Here is a 20,800-nt window from a genome sequence, read left to right on the forward strand (position 1 = left end):
ATCTCAGAAATCACCGCTAAAGAAATTATCCATGTAACCAAACACCACCTGTTCCCCTAAAACCTACTGATTTTATCTTTTTTTACAAAAAAGAACTTTGAACCCAGAGGGGAAAAGTACTTCCTCCTTTATGCTTTGTAAACTATGCTGTAAGTGCTCTAAGTGGGAATCCCTACACTTTCAGATCTATGTCTCCTCGCTCTCAAACTGTTCTTTTGTGTGCACAATAAACGTCTGCAACTTGAAATTTTGATCTGATTATATTTTTGACAAATGTAAAATTTCCTTTACTCTCCCCTTTCTCAATTTCTTCTCCTCCTCAGAGGGGAGATTGTTGTTGAGCCCTCTTGTATTTGTTTATGTATTTATACACATAATTATAAGTGGCTTTTTGGTACATAAATCAGGACCTCACATGGCACCAATTTCATTGCTGGATAGTTCTATTCAGGGTGTTCTTGAGTGGTGGTTGAATTTATATACATAATTATAAGTGGCTTTTTGGTGCATAAATCAGGACATAAATCTGAGTAAGAAATATCAAGTTTTCTGTGACTTTTTAAACTTTACATCTTGGAAATCTTTCTATATCAATACTTGTAGAACTGTCTCATTCTTTGGTACATAAATCAGAGTAAGAAATATCAAGTTTTCTGAGAGTTTTTAAACCTTACATCTTGGAAATCCTTCTATATCCACACTTGTAGAACTGCCTCATTCTTTCTAATCGTGAGATGGTATTTCACTGTGTGGAATTTAAACAGTTTTCTATGAACAGAATTTAGATTACCCACACTGGGCATCAACACCAAATTTACCAGTATAACAAACCTGCACATTTACTCTCGAACCTAAAATAAAAGTAGAACAAATATACTCCCCCGAAATCCTATAATTCTAGTTTCCCTTGAGGTTAACACATGATGGGGTTAATAAAGAAACTTCCTGCGTGTAAACTTCGTTAAATTTAATCTTAATTTAATCTAAATTAATAAAAGTGTTGTATGCAGATAGTGGAAAGGATCATTTCACAGCATCCGAAAGTGGTCCAAATACGTCCAGGGCTCATTTAATGCAAACATTCACCAACTGAAATGCAGTCAAGAGGAAGCCTTACCCAGTAAAGATGAGTTGAAGAAGCTGTGGGTATCCATCCTGGAGAAAAGCCACTCTAGGGAGGGGAGAGAGTAGGATACTGGCTGGGCAGATGAGAATCAGAATTATGTGTGACTCACAGCAAAGCCTCCCAGAACCAGCAAGAAGCAGTTCAAAGATGCAAATTCAACCACCACTCAAGAACACCTTGAGTAGAATTATCCAGCGATGAAATGGGTGCCACGTGAGGTCTTGAGTGAGCTGCGACTGGAGGAATTCATGAGGCTCAGTGACTTCCTATCAGGGACAGGGTAGGAGGGATTCCCCCAGAAGGAGGCAGGTTGGCTAGAGCAGCGTTTCTCAGCCCTGGCTGCATGTGGGAGTCACAGATGAGCTCTTGAAAATCCCCAGCTTACACCTCTGAACAGTTAAATCAGAGTCTCTGGAGATGGGACCTGGCTCTCAGTGGTTCTTCATGCTCTCCTGGTGATTCCCTTGTGCAGCCAAGGCTGACAGCTCCTGCACTACATGACATGAAGTCCCTCCTAAATTTGAACTTTTTTTTTTAAATCCCTGAGTCATATAACCCTCCAACCTACTTTAAGTGTAGTGAAAAGAAAAGGGGAAACTTAGGGGTAGAATAAAGAATATCCTCAGTTGCAAGTTCTTTAGAAGCTAACACCATGAATGGCAAACACAAGAGCCAATTTAATGGTAGTCTATATTGCTATGTTATCCAGAACAAATGAAATATACCACCTGACTTTCCATCCACCTCTCCACCAGCTATCCCTTCATGTTTTCATCCAATTACCCATCTAGATATTCAACTTGCTTCCCATCTATGCAATTAAGTCGATCCCCTCCCAACCCCTCCCACTTCCTTTCCTTCCTTTGTTTCTTTTCTCAAAAAACCTGGAGTATCCAGAAAAGTTAGTTATCTGTGCAGTAGTCCGATAAACTTTTCTGTATTAGTGGAAATGTTCTGTATCTGTGCTGTCCGATAAGAGAGACACTTGGCCGGGCACTGTGGCTCATGCTTACAATCCCAGCATCTTGGGGGGCCAAGGTGGGTGGATCATTTAAGGTCAGGAGTTCAAGACCAGCTTGGCCAACATGGTGAAACCTTGTCTCTACTTCAAAAAACAAAAAATTAGCCAGGCATTAGTGGTGCACCCCTGTAATCCCAGCTACTTGGGAGGCTGAGGCAGGAGAATCTCTTGAGCCAGGAGGTGCAGTTTGCTGTGAACCAAGATCGTGCCACTGCATTCCAGTCTGGGAGACAGAGTGAGACCTTGTCTCAAAAAAAGAAAAAAAAAAGACAGACACTAGCCTCATGGCTATTGAGCACTTGAAATGTGGCTAGTGCAATTGAGAAACTGAACTTTTTATTTTATTTAACTTAAATAGCCACATGTAGCAAGTAGTGGACAGTACAGGCCTAGTGTCCAGCATGATGCCTGACAAATGAAAGCTGCTTAATAAACTCTTCTTCAGTGTATGAAAGGATGGAGTAGAATAATTTTTACTCAGCTTTGCACTGTCCGGAATACACATCTGAAATATTATGTTCTGTTCCAGGCACCAAATTTTAAATTCTATCAACCTAGAATATAGAAGGAGGTAGGATGATAAGAGTCCCAAAACATCAGCCACAGTTGGCAGAACTTGGAATGTTTTGTATGAAAAATAATAGTCTTTGCATGAAATCAACCTAAATGCCCATCAATGACAGGTTGGATAAAGAAAATGTGGTACATATACACATGGAATACTATGCAGCCATAAAAACAAAACAGATAATGTCTTTTGCAGGAACATGGATGGAGCTGGAAGCTATTATCCTTAGCAAACTAATGCAGGGACAAAAAATCAAATACCACATGTTCTCACTTATAAGTGGGAGCTAAATGAGGAGAACTCACGAACACAAAGAAGGGAACAACAGACACCGGGGTCTACTTGAGAGTGGGAGGAGGGAGTGGAGCAGAAAAACAACTATTGACTACTAGGCTTAATACCTGGGTGATGAAATAATCTGTACAACGAACCCCCATGGCACGAGTTTACCTATATAACAAACCTTCACATGTACCCCCAAACCTAAAATAAAAGTTAAAAAAGGAAAATCATCATATTTGGATTCATTTTAGTTTTGTTTTTCTTTTTTGTATACCTTTGGTCTGGATCAAAGGTTTTTATTTTTATTTTTATTTTTTTTAATTAAAGGGTTGGATTAGGCAATGTTTTAGGCCCACATAAGATAGAAAAGTCTATGATATGATAGTTTTTCCTGTAGAAGAGGAAGTAGACTCTCATAGAGCAGAAATTTGATGACCTTGGAGGAAACTAGATTCACCCACACACGGGGACGAACTTTCTGAGAACAGTGCGGGAACAGAATGAGGGAACCCGTGAGCTTCTTCCCTGGAAATACACAAGAAGAGCCTCTCAAAGTTCAAATCGTGAATAAGTGCAGTCTTCTCTTTCCAGCCACAAACATTTCCCAGCATCGGTATTTTAGGGCAGCACATGGATTTCCAAAGTTTCCAATCATTAGTACTAGTTACTGGTTCAAAGTTACACCTCATGCTTGTTTCTTTCAGAATTGTGTCTGAGTGCAGTCAGTTCATCTTAAGTGACAGAGTTTCACCCAACAGCCAAATGATTTTGGATTCTTTTTACCAATCTCCTTGATTAAATATTAGACTTGTTCATTACATTTTAGTAACAGGTGTTTCAAATGTGGCCGATTTTTAGTTTCCAATACGGGCTGATATGTTATTTAGTTGAAGGAGTTGGTCATGAAGAATATGTTTTCATAGGGAAAGTATGCGTATACATTCCAAATAACATGGTTGTGAGGTATTCAGCATGACCAGAATGTTCAGCTTTCTGGGACCCAGTGCTTCCACCTCCAACTGTGCTATGGAGAGAGAGCCTTTCCAGGTACCATGTATGTTATAATTGATAGCACACTTGTATATCATTTTGTATTCTCATACCTTCTTTATCTTTCACCTAGTTCCATGTGGCTAAACATTACTTAAAAATGTAATTAGTAATGACTCCAACATATTGTATAGATAATCATGGTTATTTAATCATTGCCTTTTTGTTGTGTGATTAAGTTGTTCACAATTTGCTCTGCTATAGATAAGACTGCAATAAACATATTTGTGTGCATTTTTAAATTTTCCTTAAAGTATATTACACAAATCACAATGTCTACATTGAATTATATTTCGAAGTCTCTTGATGCATTTTGTCAAATTGCTTCCAGAAAGTGTGTAAATCATTTTGTATATGATTTTGCATATCATTCTGTATTCTGATATCTTAATTTCTTTGTCTTTCACCTAGTTCCATGTGGCTAAAAATTACGTGAAAATGTAATTTGTAATGATTCCAACATATTGTATAGATAATCATGGTTATTTAATCAACCTTTTCATTGTGTGATTAAGTTGTTCACAATTTGCTTTGCTATAAATAATACTGCAATAAACATATTTGTGTGCATTTTAAAATTATTTCCTTAAGGTATATTACACAAATCACAACTTCTACACTGAATTAGATTTTGAAGTCTCTTGACGCATTTTCTTAAATTGCTTCCAGAAAGTGTGTAACAATATATATACTCTTTGCACTAGTAGGTGATGGTGCCCGTTTCAGCAAGCATCCATCAATATAGAGAAGATCTAAAAGAAAGAAAAAATTACTTGGCCAGTTAGATGGGCAAAAGGGATGCCATTATTGTCGTAATTAACATTTATTTCATTACTGATTTTTTTAAACTACAAGTATGAGTCATTCATATTTCCTTTTCTGTGAATTATCTCTTTCTGCCCTTCACCCAATTTATTCTGCTGTACAGATCTGCTTTTTGCTTATTAAGTCATACACAGGGCTCACCTTTCTTCTCCCAGAAGAGCTAACTCAGCCTGCCTGGTTCAATGTAATCATCACCACTTTCTGGAAACACCTGCACTTCAAAAATATACTTCAACTTATACCACATCCATGTGGAACACCCCATATTCCCACCACTCTCACTTGAAGTACTTGTCAAAGTTAGCACTCATCCTCTGTCAATCCAGGCATTTCCAGAAGAATCGGTAAGGCTTTCTAGCTCTACCCTCTAACACAAACAACCTCGTTCACCCAGAAGAAAAGACATCTAATCAATCAACTGACTCATCTAGTAGCTTGACTTAGTGTGGATTTTCAATGAAAACTTCAAATAAATACATATATTTCCACACATACATACTTAATGCACACACATATATGTGTTATAATCAGCCCTCTGTATCCACGGGTTCCACATTTGTGTATTCAACCAATCACGGATCAAAAATATCTGGGAAAAAACTCCACAAAGTTGCAAAAACCAAGCCTTGAATTTGCCACGCAGCAAGTGCTATGTCGACTCCACATGAATGAAGTGCTGTGTACACATTGTATTAGGTATTACAAGTAATCTAGGTATGATTTAAAGGGTACTGGAGGATACTCATAGGTAATCAGCAAATACTACATCATTTTATAAAAGGAACTTGAGCATCTATGGAATTTGGTATCTGCAAGGGTCCTGGAACAAATCCCTCACAGATACCAAGGGAGGGCTGTATATATATAAAAATGTATGTATACATATACACATATCTAAATTATATTTTCACTGACTATTTCTTACAAGTCAATATAAAGAAACACAAGCTATTAAGTTTAAGCTCTTTGGAGTAGTCCTATGTACAATAGTTGAGAATTTGTGAAAGTATAGGAGGGTAACATGGGCACAGATGTTGACTAAAGAGGTATAAAGGGCCAAGTTTGGGTGAGTGCTACACGCAAATATATCATTGTGTGAATGGGAGACAGAAAGGGGAAATTAGAAAAAACAAGAAGAAAATGGAGATATGTGGCCATATCTTCTGCCACTCTGGCCCCATACTACCTCTAAATTGCTGTGTACCTTCCTTCTCCTCCCCTCTAAATCCAAGAGCACTGCTGGAAGTTATTACTTCCACCTGCCTGGACCCCTCCTTGTTCCACCTCCCTTTTCCTGGAAAAGCGACACCTACCTGAAAATCTCTTCTAAGTAAAAACTTCTGTTGTATTTCAGTAAGTTCTTGCCCAGATAAGCACAAGAAGACCAGTGGCACCTGCTAATTTAGTGAAGTCCTTGATATGCCCAGTGATAGCTTAGATGTCATCATTCCTGAAACAGAGATACCATCAGATCACAGACATTAGTAAAGTAGTAAACAATGTAAGTATATAACTTCCTGTTTTAAACAGACTAGCTTCACAGTTTTGCAGGTTTTCAGAAAGATACTTACTTTGGTGCAGTTCTTCTTTTTCATGATTGACACCGCATACTAAACACTCGCCTAAGAAATCCTTGCAATGAATGCTGCTTTAGGGGCTCTTCACCCCACTGGCATTGCTCATTTTTGGTGGTGGGGGGTTGTTATAATTTTTTTTTTAAGACAGTGTTTTACTCTGTCACCCAGGCTGGAGTGCAGTGGCATGATCTCAGCTCACTGCAACCTCCACCTCCTGGGTTCATGGGATTTTCCTGCCTCAGCCTCTGGAATAATTGGTATTAGAGGCACGTGCCATCATGCCTGGCTAATTTTTGTATTTTTAGTAGAGACAGGGTTTCACCATATTAGCCAGGCTGGTCTCAAACTTCTGACCTCAAGTGATCTGCCTGTCTCGGCCTCCTAAAATGCTGGGATTTCTAATTCTTGAATAAGCATTGATTTGACCCACCAGGAGACAGGACGAAGAATGAAATAAGAATTTCCCGGCAAAGGAATAAACTAATTATCCTGCAGGGTCCTGTAGATACTCGGATAGGGCAAAATGTGGCTGCAAAGGTTTAGACAAGTCTAAAAGACTTGAGTCTGAGTTTCAGTTGTGGCACATACAGCTGCATAACCTGGAGGTAGTAATTTAAACTCGCTATACCTCAGCTTCCTCATCTCTAAACTGGAAATAATGATATTTAAGTCATAGCATTGCCATGAAACCAGCTAAGATAAGTATGTGAAAAGTCTGCAGAATATACAGGGCTAAGCAAATGTAAAGCGTGGGTAGAATGCCACTGTGACATAAGTGTCACAGGGCAGAGCCATGTGCCTACTGTATGCGCTGATGTGTCCCTTGGGACCTAGCATGGTACTGGGCACAGAGCATGTATTCACTCAATATTTGTGGGAAAAACTCTGACTAAGCATGATGTGAAGAAAGAATAGGGAGAGAATTTGAGAGAGAGAGAGAGAGAAGAAAGGGAGGAAGGGGTTCAGTTTCCACCTCAATCAGAGTATTGGTGATCAGAGACAATAGAGACCTGATAAAATATCAAGAATGCTCAAATATAGTTAAAGCATAACCAATGAAACATTTCACTATTTAATCCACAGTATATTCAATATACCATATTCAAATTGGCTAAAACAAAATTTTAGAGTGGTGGTAAGAGCCCAGACTTTGCTGCTGGACACTTGAGTACAAAACCTACCTTTACCGCTTAATAGGGATATCACCTTGGGCAAGCTACATAACCTCTGTGTGCCTCAGCGTGCGCTACTGCAAAATAATGTAGCAATGCCTAGCTTGTAGGATCTGTGTGAGGAGTAAATAAATTAGGACTAAGTGGAGACCAGTGCGTGACATGTGGACAATGTCATGAAAATATTTATCATGGTTGTAATGACAGATCCTCTCAGTGAGAAAGAGGCATTCACTCAGGGTGGCCTGAAATATAGCATAATATCTTGTGCTCTGATTCAGCATGTGGGATGTCAAATGCAAGTTCTATGGGGTTTAGAAAACAGGACCATGTGGGTTGAAGGGACTGGGAACGGCTTCATGGAAGAGAAAGGGCCTGAGGGATGAATAGAATTTGGCCATGTGGAAGGGGTAGGGAGAGTTTCCAGGAGAAAGGAAGTAGAGCTACCAAAACCAAGAGGTGAGGTGAGCTTGGTCCCTGTGCAGGGGTAGGCAGGAATGAAATTAGGGAACAGATATGCTTGCGTACTAATACCAGGAGCCAAGAGCCAGGGAGATTAATATATATACACACATACACATTTAAAAATGTGTAAAACATTATATACATCTGTTAGGGTGACACACATTCAGAAGCTCCAGCCCTGTAGAGCATTCAGAGCCACCCACAGGTCTCTGGCAGAGGGTGGAATTTGGCGGGCCCATTATAGTGCATCTGGCTTCCACTCCTTTCACTTTGTCTGGGGAGTTTTATCCCCAGATCACATGACATGCCAACAGGTGGTTGATGACATCTGAAGACAGGAAAGCCGTGGGCCTGGCAGAGGTAGTGGGCATGGAGCAAAGAGTGGAGGGAGATACGATTGCTGGTTTTGGCTAGATTATAAAGAGATTATAAAGAGTTGAGGAGTTCACAGCAGATTCCATGGAAATGTGGGAGCTATTAAAGGATTTTGAGTGATAGTATCAGTACTACCTGATTGAGATCAGTGCTTGAGGGTTTTCAGAATATTCCACATAAATTTTCTGGGTCGAAATCCCACAGTGACCTTTAAAGTTAACAGGGAGATTGTCATCCCAGAGCTGCCTCCATGGGGTGCCATTCACAGTGTAATCAATGCAAACTGCTCCCCCTGAGACTATGTAGTAGACCAGAAGGAGGAGCAATGCAGGCAATCACCTAACCTGTGGATAAGGGAATTGAAGTCAAGTGATCTGTCCAAGGTCACACGTGACTAAATGATGGAGCAGGAATTCCAACTCCAGCCTCCTTAATTAGCACTCTGTGTTCTCACCAGTGGTGAAATAGAAGGTACCCGGGATTTAGCACCAAACAGACCGGGTTCACTTCACCCATTTATGGCTCATACAGATGAGTCATTTAGCCTTCCTGAGCCCTAATTTCACCATCTACAGTGGAAATTTTGGCTGAGATAAAACACATGGTAGGAGCTTGATAAATAATCACAATTACCAAATGACATCTCTGCAGAGTTAAAACTATAACAAAGCATTCTTCATCTGAAATCAACAAATTTTAGTATTTCCTAGAAGGTTACAAAGATTTAAAAAGTATTTGGAAATTTCTGTAAAGAAGCTACATGCAAAAGATTTTTAACAGCTAATTCATAAGAGATTGTAAAAATTCATTCACTTCCAATTCTAGACCTTGGAGAAAAACAAAGAGGACAGGGGACAGAATTTTTTTCTGACATTTTGCAATACGGCAGATTCTTGTAAGAATCTCTATGATTTCCCTCATTAGTTTTTCAGTTAACAACGTATCGAAGAGTCATTTGCTTGCACCCATTTTAAGTGTACAGGTCAACAAATTCAACAATTGCATACCTCTCTGAATCACCATCATAATCAAATATAGGACATCTTCACACCTCAAAAAGTACCTTATGCCCCATTTCATCAATGACTCCCTTATCCCCTGTCCCAGGCAACTGCTGATCTGCGTTATGTTGCTCTAGCTTAGTTTTGCTTGTTCTAGAATATCGTATATAAATGGCATCATGCCATATCTACTCCTTTGTGTGTAGCTTTTTTCTCAGCATAATGAGTTTGAGATTCATTTGTGTCATTCCATGTACCAGTGATTGTAGGGTCCCCCAGGTCCCCCCACTTTTTTCTCTGTCTCACCTGAGAAATAGAGAGTACCTTGACTACCCTGTGACTTGGCCAGCTTTGTGTTGTCTTCTGTGGCTTGAACTCAGGCTGGGGACTTGAAGACTTCCAGGCACTAATAAAGGTATTCAGGTTATTGCTAAAGCACTAAAAGAAGTGATCCCCAGCCCTGAGCCAAATTCTGCAAACCCTCATATAAACTCCATACCCTGATCCCTTCGTGGCGGACATAGCTAGGTAGAACATCTCTTTTTCTCACTGTCTGTCATGAGAACTGCTGCAACACTTTGTGAAGTTTCCCTAGCAAATACACTGTACTCAACATTAAGAAACCAGCCCAATAAAAAAGATCTGAATAGACACTCCATCAAAAAAAAAAAAAAAAGTATAGATGGCAAATAAGCACATAAGATTGTCAACATTGTTAGTCATTAGGAAAATGCAAATTAAAATTGCAATGAGATACAACTACATACTTACTAGAATACCTTTTTTTTTAATTGACAATATCAAGTGCTGACAAGAATACAGAACACTAAAACTAGTGTTTTCATACATAGCCAGTGGGAATGCAAAAACGGTATAGCCACTCTGAAAATAAGGCAGTTTCTTATAAAATGCACTACAATTCAAAGCAGCTCATTATGTGTTTAAAGAACTAAAAGTGTCAGTCTGTCAGAACATTGGAGCAACTTTCAAGTAAAGCAGTTTGGTTCTCAGGAATATGTAATTGAAATAGAGAAAAGATCTGAAACTATGTGTTTAACCAACTAGGAAACATAAGCAGATCTTGGTTTCTTTCAAATGTGTAGAAATTATTCTCTCAATCTTGAAGGTGGTAAGAAGATCAAAATCAGGCACCTGGATTATGAAAAACAGTATTCTGGTTACTGTAGCTTCATACCAAATGATCTTAAAATGTAACAGCTTATATTGTAACCCAAACAGCATGGTGTTGGTATTAAAACAGACACATAAACCAATGGAATGAAATAGGAGCCCGGAAATAAATTAACGCACTTACAGCCAACTTATTTTCAACAAAGGTGCCAAAAACATACACTGAGGAAAGGACAACCTCTTCAATACGTGCTTCTGGGAAAACTGAATAGCCACATGCAGAATGAAACTGGACCCCTATCTGTCACAAAAACCTACTCATAATGGATTAAAAATTTAAACGTAAAACCTAAAACTATAAAACTACCAGATGAAAGCATAGGGAAAATGCTTCAAGACGTTAATCTAGGCAAAGCTCTTGTGGCTAACACTTCAAAAGCACAGGCAACAAAAACAAAAATAGACAAATGGGACTGTATTAAGTGAAAAAGCTTCTGCATAGTGAAGGAAACAACCAACGGAGTGAAGAGACAATCTATAGAATGGGAGACAATCTATAGAATGGTTTGCATATAGAAAGGCTACAGTGAATGGTGAGGATCGAGTTGACCAGGTTCACTCACCAGGTGGAGGGCTCACTCCCATGCATAGCCCCCATTCCCATATCCCACTCCTTTTCTCCTGAAGGGAGCTCAAAGTGTCTACACCTGGCTTCTCTCCACTCCTTTACTGGTGAATGGTTACTGTAGCTTCATATCAAATGATCTTAAAATGTAACAGCTTATATTGTAACCCAAACAGCATGGTGTTGGTATTAAAACAGACACCTAAACCATTCACCAAAGAACTAATATCCAGAATATGTACAAGGACCTCAAGCAACTCAACAAAACAACTGGAGATCTATCAAAAAGCTAAATATGGAACAAAGGTACCTCCAGCAATCCCATTATTGGGTATTTTTACAAAGGAAAGGAAATCAGTATATCAAAGGGATACTGAACCACCGTGTTTATTGCAGCACTGTTCACCCTAGTTAAGATATGGAATCAACCTAAGTGTCCATCAATGGATGAATAGATAAAGAAAATGTGGTCTATATGCACAATGAAACATTATTCAGCCATAAATGAATGAAATCATGTTATTTGCAGCAACATGGATGGAACTGGAGGTCATTATGTTAAGTGAAATAAGCCAGGCATAGAAAGACAAATTTACAAGAGGTAATTTGAATTGACTGAGAGGCAGCTGCCTCCTTTCTCTCCTCAGGTCTCCCCTTAGAGCTGCCTGCAGAACAACTTTCCAGGATCCCTGGCCTCACACCCACTCCCCTCTTCCTCCCCTGATGAAGAATCTTCAGCCATGTGCTATTGTATCTTAGCTAAAGTCCAGACTCTTGGGACTGAGGTTTTGAACTCTTCTGAGCCTGCTGCCTCCCCTCCCACTAGGGTCCCACTGTGTGCTGCCCCACTCCAATGCTGCTGGGAAACTCTGGGCATCCTCGGGACCACAGTGTGAGGGAGCTTGACAATCAGCAGTCCCAAGAGGGCCAGCAGAACCAGTGGAGAAGCATTAGAGGAACTGGAAGCCTCTGGTCTGCAAAAGAGAAGATAAGAAGTCCTCTAGTTGGTTTTTGTTATTATAGAGGTGACATTTCCTGTGGGCAGTTTGACGCAGCCCAGGGTGGAGAGGTTACATGGAGGCAAACTTCTATCCAATGCAACAACAGTGTCAGCAGGACTTCCTGAAAGGTGAGCCGTCCTGGGAGCCTGTCTATGGGGCTGGTGGAGCAGAGCCCATGTGGCTTTCTACCTGCCATGCAACACCATGGTGAGGGCAGCTCTCAGCAGCTGGTGTCTTCCCTTTTCTCTCTGCTGCTCTGAGTTCAACTATCATGAGGGGCACAAGGTCAGAGATAACGAAGTCTATGCGTTTTCACGTCTTTCCACGAGGTCACACTTTTGCTGGTGCTGTTTCAGTCATAAAAGCCATGAGCTGCACGGAGTTCCCAAGGAGGCAGTTCCCCTTGGTACCACCTATTTACTCTGTAGTCAGAGCCACAGGCACACAGGCTCAAGCCACTCCCCAAGTCAGTCAGTATTGCAAACCATACATCATAGTATACTTAATCAATATATAAATGTTATAGGTTAAATATTCCACATCAAACAAAGTAACATTTGACATCAAGAGAAAAGGGATAGGAAAAAGAGTTAACAAACCAGTTCAGGGAGAGCAACATGAACAAAAATAATGTTCTGGAATGCCCCAGGTGCCAGTCAGCATCAACATCTTTCAAGAAAGAGTATTTGGCATGCATAGAGCCTTCGGCGGCAGATACCGTGTACTTATCACAAATGACAGCAAGACAGCATCTGTTAAGTCGGCTGTTTTGAGCTGCTGAAGTCCTGCTCTTTTATGGCCAGTCCTCTGGTGAGGGCTTATAGTGGAAGAGTATGTTTGGTTATGTCCTTATTTGCCTGAATGCAGTGTTTTGATCAGGCAAAAACATCTGGTCCTCGATGCCTTTTGAAATGTAAAATGGTCTTTTTCCAAGATGGAGTTACTTATGTCAAGGGCGCTCTATACACTGACCTGCAGTCAAGATTCAGTTTCTCCACAAAGGTATCTCTTTCTGCTTAGAAAGAATGGACTCCAATCCCAGTGAGTTATTACCAATGTGAAAGTTTCAACTTCCTGGTCTGTAAATGATCATGACAGTACCTGCAGGGATGTGAGAATTGGGTGAGCTAGCCTATGAGAAGCACTTCACCCGCTCCTGGCTTGTAGGAATTGCTCCTCCAATGCTAACCATGATATCATGTGTTGTTATGTCTTAATGTAGCAGGCCTTGGTACTCACCTCCCCTTCCACACTCCTGTGGCATTTATTGCCTACTTAGTCTTCTGGTGCTCAGTATCCTCTGGAGAGAAAGAAGCCCCTCCCTCTCCCCTGCCCCCTTTATTGTCTGGGGTCTGAGCAAGTTAAGACATGGCGGGTGGGGGAGTGACGGAAAAAAGAAACCTGTTAATTAAACCACAGAACTGGACAAATGTATCTACTGAGCCACAGGCAGCTCTCTTTCAAGAGGAAGAGGAGCAGAGCTGGGCTAAGGCTTCCCAGCTATTCTTTCCAAATATGACCAATTTAAAAGCCACTCCACCTCCAGTAAAGGGGTGGAGAGAAGCCAGGTGTAGACCCTTTGAGCTCTCTTCAGGAGAAAAGGAGTGGGATGTGGGAATGCGGGCTATGCATGGGAGCGAGCCCTCCACCTGGTGAGTGAACCTGGTCAACTCGATCCTCACCACTCACTGTAGCCTTAGAACTCCCCAGAAGTGATTTAAACAACCAAAGAGATTCATTTCTTCATAAAACAAGCTAAATGCTGGTGATGGTGGTGGAAGGAAAGCCATAATAAAGGGATCTTAAAAAGTGGTGGTTCTGCGGCAGAAAACACAAATTTGGGATAAATTATCGACAGGAACATGGATTTCAGCAGTGACTCAGAGCTTCATGGGAGGGACTCTACTGTGTGTTCCACATACAAACAAGGGAAACCAGGGGGCATTTTGTGGGGTACTCCAGTTAGGGCAATGAGTGGTCATCAATTGCAAGACTAAGCTTTATAGAATGTTAAAACGAGGCTTAATTAATGTGAGGATAAGCACAACCACATAAATTCTTGATAGAAATACGGCTCCAGATAAAATCTGGAGCCCGAGTGGACTCTGAAAGGGTATGTGGTCACTCTGGGAGATCTTGGATCTGATGCTTCACAGATGTCAAGGATCCTCCCCTGGGCTTTCTTGGATGTCAAGAGCCCTCAGACCTTTCAGGTTGAAGCTTCTCATGAACTACCCATTGATTAAACCAACGAGTCCATCCCAGTGCATTTCATGTCTCTTACGATAACAGCATGCACTGTTAGAAAACACTGCTGGAGACTCACAGTGCATTAAAGGCCCCTGAGAAGTCCAGTAGTGATGAATCTGTTTAAAACATTCCTAATCCAGCATTTCTCAAACCTATTTTTAACTTAGAAAAAAAACACTTTTCAAATAACAAGTGTTAGCATCTCTCAAGGTCAGGATGCCTCAGGAGCACTCTGAGCAGTGCCGGCCTGATGCATGCACAGGCACTACAAGGGCATACTGCCCCCTGTCCATTGTCTCATCTTGACGGGGTATCCATTGCAGCCCAGAAGGTGGCAGGACGCTCTTGCAACCCTGCTACCTTACCCCTGTGTTGCCGATGGGGAAGCTGAGACTCAATGAGGGACTTGGCAAAAGCCACAGAGAGTGAAGGGCAGAGCTGGTTCTACCCCAGAGCTTGGCCAGGGCTGGGCTAGCCACGTGGGGCTCTGTATGGTACTGCTGTCTGAAGAACAGTTGCCTGTTGCCCTTCAGCCAAATGTGAGGATGGCATCAAACCTGAAGGAAACCAGAACCCAAAGTGCTTTCTCCAAGGTCCAGAATGGCTTGTTCTGTCCTGGCTTTTCCTACTATGGGAAAGAAATTTTTGGTGCTTCTTTTGGGGCTCTTAGTTCACAGGACAAACAGAGGAGTGTGGGAAAACCCAACCAAACACGAATTTCTTCCAATCTCCCAGATTTTCACTGCCACATTACACTGAAGCAGACACATTTCTCGGGGGGGTGGGGAGAAAAAAAAAGCCAAAGCAACAACAACAACACACGCAGAAGATAGCTTAGGAGTATGGGAACATGGGAGGGGAAAAACAAAGAACCTCAGAAATAGGAAAGGGCCAGAAATTTTTTGCAGGAGAGCATAGGTCAAGCCACAACCTTGAGCGTGTGAACGGAAACTATTGCCAGAGCAGCAGGGAGAAGTGCAAAGCTTCCTTCAAAGCACCCACCTTCCTTCCTGGGCACCAGGGCCAGAAATGTGGGGCTCCAGCCAGACTTGTGTTCTAGTGAAGTTAGTGGAAAGACTTTTGTGGCCAGCAGGGCCCCTCTCTGGCATGTTGGCGGTCCTCTATATTTCTGTGTTCCCTCCACTGACAGCACGCCACCTTCCTGTGAAACCTTTACAAAAAAGACTATGGGCCGGGTGAGGTGGCTCACGCCGGTAATCCCAGCACTTTGGGAGGCCGAGACATGTGGATCACGAGGTCAGGAGTTCCAGACCAGCCTGGTCAACATGGTGAAACCCCGTCTCTACTAAAAATACAAAAATTAGCCAGGCGTGGTGGTGCATGCCTGTAATCCCAGCTACTTGGGAGACTGAGGCAGGAGAATTGCTTGAACCTGGGAAGCAGAGGTTGCAGTGAGCCGAGATTGCACCACTGCACTCCAGCCTGGGCAACAGAGCGAGACTCCATGTCGGAAAAAAAAAAAAAGGATTATCCCCCGATAGATAGCCTATTCTGCAAAAGAGACAGGAGTGAGAATGTGGAAGCTGTGCTATTGGGGGAGGTGGTGGGCTTCCTGTGATTTCAAGATAACAGGCAAACAGAGTCTAGCATTGACCTGGGCCTTGATGTTTACCGTCAGTGCAACATCACATCTAGAATGGCACCAAGGATGGGTCAAACCACCGGTGTAGCCGTGAACATGCCCCTCCCACTGCAGAAAGCCTAAGACCCCTCTGCAGATGGAGACCAATGTATCCAATGGGATACTGAGGCAGGCCCAATCCTGAGAGATGCACTGACATTAGCTTAAGGACTCCCAAGTGGCTATGCCAAACCTTCCTCAGGCTGCAGAGCAGTCTAGGATGCGTCTGCTCCCCCTTGGCTCCTCTGCTACCTCACTGGGGTTCTGCCAGCTCTCCCAGACCTTCCCGCTCCCACCCACTTTTCCTCCCAGGTGCTTTTCCAACAAAATCTTTCCCTGTGTAAAACCTACTTGGTGGCTACTTTTGGAGATCTGGACAGACGTAACCTGCATGTTCAAATTAGCTTCAGAATATTCCTCAGATCCCTTCAGGGCATTCTCGTGAGGGATTGTGTTGTTGCTGTTGTTCCTCTAACCATTCTGTGTGTTTCATTTTGCTCATTTACTTTTTTTTTATAAGGATATCAAAAATCTAGTATCAAACTCAGTCAATAAATATGATGATGAAGAAAAAAATTGAACAATGATTTAGAAATGATGCAGAAAATACACTTCTTTCTCCAGGATATGGAAAATACTTCCTAATTAAATGCAAAAACAATGCACTTCCAATAAACAGAAACAAATTCATACAATGTTCCCCAAGTAGAAGATGTGAAGTCCTTATTTCCGTGGTACCTCACACTGTCACATGGGCCCCTGGAAATGTAAGAGAGAAGTTGGGGCAAGCAAAGAGATGGGATAGATCAATAGACAAGAGAAATGAGATAAGAGGGGTGGATGAATAATGGATCTTTTTAAAAAACCACTTTGTTGAGGTATAATATACAAAAAGCTGTGCATATTTAATCTATACAACTTGATGAGTTTGGAGAGAAATATATCCCCTTGAAACCCTCATCATAATCTATACCATAAACATATCTATCACTGCAAAAGTTTCCTCCTGTCCTATTTTTATTGTGAGTATTACTTTAACATGAGATCTACCCTCTTGGCACCTTTTTAAGTATATGACACAGTATTGTTAGCTAGAGGCACCATGGTGTTCAGTACATCTCTAGGACTTACTCATCTTGTATAACTGAAACTTTGTGCTCGTTGACTAATAGAGATAGATAGATAATAGATATTGAAGCTAATTCCTCCTTTTCCTACAAGTAACAACCAGAAATGCTTCTTATTGTGGGAAGATGTAATCTCTGCTTTGTTCACGCCTGAGTAATAAAGTGTTTTGGAGGCTTCTATAAACTGCAGTGGCAATCAGGACTCTCAGAAGGTCATGTGGGGAGGGGTGCACAGTCCATTTTCATATGGAGTGCTGTTTTGCATCCCATCCATAAGATTCATCTGGGCACTTTTAAAACTTATCAAAATCTGGGCTGGGCACAGTGGGTTACGCCTGTAATCCCAGCCCTTTGGGAGGCCAAGTAGGGCAGATCACGAGGTCAAGAGATCAAGACTATCCTGGCCGACATGCTGAAACCCCATCTCTACTAAAAATACAAAAATTAGCTGGGCTTGGTGGTGCGTGCCTGTAATCCCAGCTACTCGAGAGGCTGAGGCAGGAGAATCAGTTGAACCCAAGAGGCAGAGGTTGCAGTGAGCCGAGATAGCGCCACTGCACTCCAACCTGGGTGACAGAGGGAGAGTCCATCAAAACAAACAAACAAAAAAACAAAAAACTTATCAAAACCTGTTTTGAGCGGTGCAAATCCTGAATGAATAAAAACATGTGCCTAGGTCCCTGCCCTGGAAAAGATCAGAGGGCCAATGTGGAGGGTAGAGGAAAAGTGCCTCAGTCCTTAACATCAGACAACATTAATGGACCCAGGCTCATGAACTAGGACAGTGATCAGGAGGACAGGGCAAGGAGGTAGATGAAGGGGCTACATTTACATCATCAGAGGGGCTGGGCACTCTGCTAAGGGCTTTAGGTACCCTGTCTTGTTCAAACCCTTCAGTGACCCTGGGAGATGACAGCGTTTCTTTTTTTTACCAGTTCACAGAGGAGGCACTGAGGTGAGTTTGTTAAGCAACAGGCCCAAGATCACACAAGCAAAAAATGGTGAGGCTTGTCCTGGAATCCAGCTCTATCAGATTAGTACCCAGCCCTAACCACTCTGCCTGCTGCCTTCCTGGAGGTCCGTTGATGTGGCATGAGGGGTTACATAGGACCAGGTGGCCTGAGGGGTGGGTGGTGGAGTATTTCTGTTCACTCCAGGCTTTCCATTCCACTCCAGAGGCCCATGCCCAAGATTCAGGAGTTTAATTTTATGTCAGAACACCTCTGCTTTAATTCTATACTTCTCTTTAATAAAGAAAATCTGAAGAAAACTTGCATATTGTGACTTCATTACAGAAAAGAATGAGTCCTCCTTCTAGAAGGAGAGTGTCACGGATATTGGTGGGGCTCTGCTGGACCCTGTGGAGTCCTTCTTACCCTTCCTATGCACCCCTTTCTGTTTCCATGTTCTTTGCTTCCAGCTGCTTGCACCTATGATTCTGTCAAGACCTGCCCTCTGACTACTGAAGTGGTTTAGCCCACAAAGCCAAAAGGAATCTCTCCAACTTCCTTGTTTTGTGTCAGAATAGACTCTGAGGCATAACCTAATGCTCCTGAGTCCAGGGTCCACCAATGGGATAAGGGCTACCCTAAGGGCTGTGCCTAGGACCATGCTCTTGCTTGGCCTCCTCCCTCTCTGTCCCGCTTCTCTGACTCCTATGCTGTTTTTTTTTCTGAGCACATTTTCTTAATAAATTACTTGCACATGAATCTTCATCTCAGCATCTAGGCTCATGATCTAAGACAAGGAGTTTACCATGTATGGGTTCTGTTGTTGTTTTAAACAACTTATTGTGATAAAATTTATGTATAATAAATTGCATCAATTTAATGTTTATGATTTGAGGAATCTTGACAGCTGTACACATCTGTTAAATAACTTCCATAATCAAGATTCAAAATATTTCTCTCACCTCCTCCCACCAGAGATTCTTTGTGTCCATTTGCAGTCCATGCTGCCCTCCACCGCCAACTCCAGACAATCACGACTTTCCAGTCCTTAAGCTCAGTTGCTTTGCAACCCACTGCCTGAATATTTAAGGCAATTTATATCATCAATGCTGTACATTTTAGGTTTTTGTATGTCAGCATCCCACTTCAAGGTGCCAGTTTCTGTATTTGTTAAGAAAATTACATAAAAAACAAACTCTGAAATGTACAATGGACTTAAACACTTAGGGGTGTATCCCTTGATTATGTAAAGCTAATCAGGATTGGTAAACATTAATACAGGCTCCTAAGCACCTTTCATATTGTGATTCTGATATCACGAGAGTTAGCATCTGAGATCACAACATACACAACTGCACCACCCAAAAGGAAGGAGACAGTATGAAAGAATGTTCATGAAAGGGCTTTATGGGCTGGCCCGGAAATCGCTCATATCTCTTCTATCTATATACCATTGGCTGGAACTCAGTGATATGACCACACACACATGCAAGAGAGACTGGAAATATAGTCTACCTATGTGCCCACAAACTATCAAAGCTCTCACATATGCATATAGCTAGCTGAGCAGGAAAGGAAAAGCTAGAAAGAGGAAGAAGAAAGAAACATTGACACATAGCATTACCATCTTTGATAACAGCAAGTACAACAACAAAATAACAAACACATGATAAGAATATACATAACAAATGTAACACAAGAGAAAGAACAGATGAAAAGAATAACTATCATCTGATGAGCAGCACATGCCAAGTGTTTTATCATCATCACATGTAGCCTCACAACTCTGTAGGTGTCCAGTTTACAGATGAGGATTAAGGCAACACAAGATTATATGACCCACCATGTTTCTACAGTTATCGAGTGGCAGAGAATAGATTTGTACACAAGTATTTTTAATTCCTAAGCCTGTGCTGTTAACATTGGGCAGAACAAATCAACTGTAGGGTTTTTTTTTTTTGCCTTCCATGAGAGCCTTGAATATCACCAGCAGATTTCAAAATAAGTCTGGGTACCAAGAAGGTGAAGATTGTGTCATATTATCAAAAGATTACAGAAGTATTAGAGAAGATGGTTTTCACAATTTAGACCTCAGGGCAGATGGCCAGGAAGACACCTGCACCACAGATACAAGGGTGGGGTCAAATTCAGCACTAGAAGATAAAAAAAGTTACTTGCTATTTACTACAGCCTCTGCATTCAAAGAAGGGTGACTCAGAGAAAATTCTTATGACACGAAGGGTGAAGAGGCAAATTTTAAAATTAGAGAGAAAAAATTTTCTCTTTTTTCTCTCTAACAACAGGGATAGAGAGAGTGGGAGGGGGTGTGGGTACAATGTGAGATCTAAGAAGAAAGACCAGGATATCCCCAGTGAGATTGGAAAGGCTATATGGGACTGTGAGGAAGGAAAAAAAGATCAGAAACTGGACAGTAGGTGAGAAAGAGTTTGGGAAAGAAAGACAGAAATGTTAAACAGGGATTTTCAGGAAGGCTTGCTGTATAGTGTGGGATGTTACTTTCCTATTTGTCAGGGTTTGGTCATAAAAATCTTCTCTAGGTATGTTGACCAGGAAGGGGCTTCATATAAAATTTAGATACCTTCACAACGAAT

General features: G+C 41.6%; 1 protein-coding gene across 4 annotated transcripts in view; it reads right to left on the minus strand.

Moving 5' to 3' along the window:
- Positions 1 to 20,800, minus strand: part of CCR3 (chemokine (C-C motif) receptor 3) — a 50,024-nt gene that overhangs the window by 11,945 nt on the left and 17,279 nt on the right. For 3 of the 4 annotated variants that reach the window (XM_011981070.1, XM_011981072.1, XM_011981071.1), the window contains exon 1: positions 6,186 to 6,343. The gene's annotated coding sequence lies outside the window, so the exon portion shown is untranslated. Of the gene's footprint in view, positions 1 to 6,185; positions 6,344 to 20,800 lie in introns of those variants that run through there. The other variant, XM_011981074.1, reaches the window with a different exon arrangement.

Source organism: Mandrillus leucophaeus, unplaced genomic scaffold, assembly GCF_000951045.1.
Source record: "Mandrillus leucophaeus isolate KB7577 unplaced genomic scaffold, Mleu.le_1.0 Scaffold22, whole genome shotgun sequence".
NCBI classification, from domain to species: Eukaryota; Metazoa; Chordata; class Mammalia; order Primates; family Cercopithecidae; genus Mandrillus; species Mandrillus leucophaeus.